The sequence below is a fragment of the Lucilia cuprina genome, chromosome 2, assembly GCF_022045245.1.
Source record: "Lucilia cuprina isolate Lc7/37 chromosome 2, ASM2204524v1, whole genome shotgun sequence".
NCBI classification, from domain to species: Eukaryota; Metazoa; Arthropoda; class Insecta; order Diptera; family Calliphoridae; genus Lucilia; species Lucilia cuprina.
Genome location: NC_060950.1, coordinates 869,341 through 872,963, shown reverse-complemented (window position 1 = coordinate 872,963; position 3,623 = coordinate 869,341).

The window sequence follows — 3,623 nt, the reverse complement described above, 5'->3', positions numbered from 1 at the left end:
ATTTTTAAGCCAGTAATAAGCTTTTTAGTCATTTTCTAAGGGGGACCTTATATGGGGGGTAGGGCCAATTATGGTCCTATGTCAGCCATAATGCAGAATTATTTTGCAAACATCAAAAAACTGACCTATGCGAAATTTTGTGCTATTTGCTTCATAAAAAACGAATTTGTGAATATTTGAAGCTATTTATACAGTATTTCGGGGGGTACATTTGTATGGGGGCTATGTGAAATCGTTGACCGATTTTGCCCATTTTCAATACCAAACATTTCTGATCAATAAAATATATTTTGGGAAAATTTCATCTCAATATCTCTTATTTTGTGGACGCTATCGTGCCAACAACAGACAGACGGACAGACGGACGGACATGGCTAGATCGTCTTAGAATCTTACGAGGTCCCAGAATATATATACTTTATGGGGTCTTAGAGCAATATTTCGATGTGTTACACACGGAATGACAAAATCAATATACCCCCCATCTTTTTTGATGGTGGGTATAAAAACTTGTTTTAAGAAACATCTTAACTGCACTAAAAAAACCAACAAGCCAGGCCAATATATTTAAATCAAAAGATAGCGAAGACATTTGGATACAGTAAATACAAGGTTAAATTCTAAAAAATTAAGTGTTCCAAAGGTCAATAACAAATCACCATTTCAAAAAATCTTAATTTGAACAAATGTCCTAATATTTAATTTTTTACATTCCATGTATCTTTTAAACCAGTAAAGGTATTTTTAATCTAATTCCCAGCGTCTTGATTGAAGGAAAATCTACAGTATAGGTTTCGTTTATTTAAGTGTATATAAACTACTCTAAATTTTTAATCCTTCTTTATATTTCTATTTCTTTTCAATTTGCTTTCATAAAGAATGATACTAAACAAATAATTTGAAAATGGTCACGTTTTGTCATGTATATTATGTAAGACTTTAATGTTTAAGTAAATTTTTATGTATGAATTTTATGTATGCATACTTTAATGGGTATGTAAGTTTGTATGCGATTTACGATCTTATGTTGGTTTATATAAAATACTAGCTTACCCTGGGTGCATCGCTACCCAATCAAAATACAAATAAAAAAGTACCAAAGTGTATTCCATATAGAATATTTTCCACTAAACACTGCGTATGATTAGTTTCCAGTTCCTATATTCAAAAAGTATTATTTGAAAAACAACAAATAAAAAGATACATATGTAGATTCCCTTTTATTCAGGTTTCTATGTTCAATATTATAGAAATACACTATTTGAAAATGTGACCTTTAGTAGACGAATTTCAAAATAATATACCAATAGTTTTTTTGTGTGAATAAATAAACTATTTTTAAATTTTATAAAATTTAACTCAATGAGTTTGAATAAAATTCATTTTCCTCTTATACCATATAATACGTATTTCTAATATAAATTTTAAAGAATGCTAAAAAATTACTGTTTTCTCCGTATTACAAGCAAAAGGACTAAATTTAAAAAAGAGAACGGAACAGATTTCTCCTATTTTTGAAAAATGTGTCCAAAATATTTACAAAAATTGTATTATGTTTATTAGTTAAAAAAAAGTTGCCAAAATCACCTTTGTTACACGTTTTCACCCCTTAAAAGTACGAATTGGAACAGACACCCATCTGTCAAAATTTCATGATTCTAGAATTAGCCGTTTGGGCTGTACGATGTTGAATCAGTAAGTCAGTAACGCAACTCTTGTATATATACATAGATTATAAAAATACTAATAAACATTTATTAGAAGATTTTAAAACTTAAATAAGGCGCGTGCCTTTGCATCAATTCTTTGAAAATTACTTTTTATCATCATCAAATATTCTCTTTAAAAAAATTGTTATTAACAAAAATGTTTTTATATTTTGTTAATGCTTATTTTTGTTCTTTGGTTTATTTACAGGAGCAGCCAAAAAGCGCGATGTACGTAATTTGAGTATATCACCCACAGATTTAGGTCCACCACCCAAAACTCAACAAACAGCTAATGGATCTTCAACGCGACCGAAGCCGGCGATTATATCATTGACACGTAAGTCGTAGTTAGTTTTGTTATTGTATATAAGTATTTAGCATTAATATTGATAAAACACGAAAATGAGATAAGTACATGTAACATATAAAAAATTATACCCTACACCACTATAGTGGGGAGGGTATTATACGTTTGTGCTGATGTTTGTAACATAAAAAAATATTGGTCCAATACCCACCTTAAAGTATACCGATCGATTCATAGGCAAAAAAACCAAAAAATCCCATTTTTGGGATTTTTTAAAACTTTTTTTGGGAATTCCGGGATTTCTAATAAGAAAATTTTATTAATTTTGGATTTTGAGTAAAAAAATCTACCTAACTGTAAAATTTCATCAAAAAATATTCATAATTAAAATTTTTATTGCAATTTGAAAAATTTGTATCTTCGCAAAAACTGAATAAAAAACATTTTTTAATTTTTTTTAAAAAAGTATTCCGCGAATTTTTTATAATTTCAAAAATTATATACAGTTTTGAAAAATAGACAAAATTACCTTTCCATTAATATATAACATGCCTACCTAATGTTTTTTAAGTGACAAATTAATTAGGGAAAACTCAACATCTTTTAGAGAATTTACCTAGTACTATTATTTTCATCCATACATTTGTTAGGCATGTTTTACTACCTAAATTTTTATGAATTTTTACAGCCACTTTTTACGATTAATCTTTTATTCTTTATCCCTAAAAAAAATTAACAAGTATTTATTTTATATAAAAATAGTCTTTATTTATTTTTTTATAAATTAATATAATTTTGTAAAATAATCGGTATCACAGTAGTCCATATCTAAAAGATAAAGTAAATCTTTAAATTCATGAATATTTTCAAATGCTAACGTTTTGTAGCAAATCCAACGTTTCCTTATAGTAGATAAAACAGGATCAGAAGATAGAATCAGATTATTAAAAATATCTTCATTTTGAGACTGCCTAGAACACTTCCTTGAGCTAAACTGATGAATATGCTTAAAGTCTCTATTCCTCGATTCTTGGGGTTCTTCTGTAAGCTCTCCTAAAGGCAGAATATTATGTTCTATGATGACCTTTCCATGACATAATATCTTGTGAACTGTAGGTGTCATTTCTTTCCAGGGATATAATTCCAAAAGTAATTTAGAAACTTTTGTAGAATACTCTCCAAATTTTGTTGCGTTCACTTTATGCTTGCTATTTATCGCCATTAGAATAATATTGACCTTTTGCAGTAAATCCATACTAATTCCGGTTATTTCGGAAGTAGTTTCAAAATGTTTAAAAAAACGTCTAGCGGTATTACCATCGTTTGTGCTTCCATATCCTGTGAGTGGTTTATCAATATTTAATCCCATCCGCTTTTTAAATTCCTCTTGAATTCTTCGTTTCTCACTGGCTCTCATTTCCATTAACTCCTTATTGTTATTTGCACTTTTGTTTGCATTTTCCGGTATGCTTCTGTACTTTAAATCATATGCTAAATGTAGAAAATGTTCCAGAAATCGTATGCGAGCATGTAGGGGGGATATTCCAAATTGTAATGTTTCCTCATTTATTGATCTTTGCTTGGAAATATTCGAAAATTCTGATTTT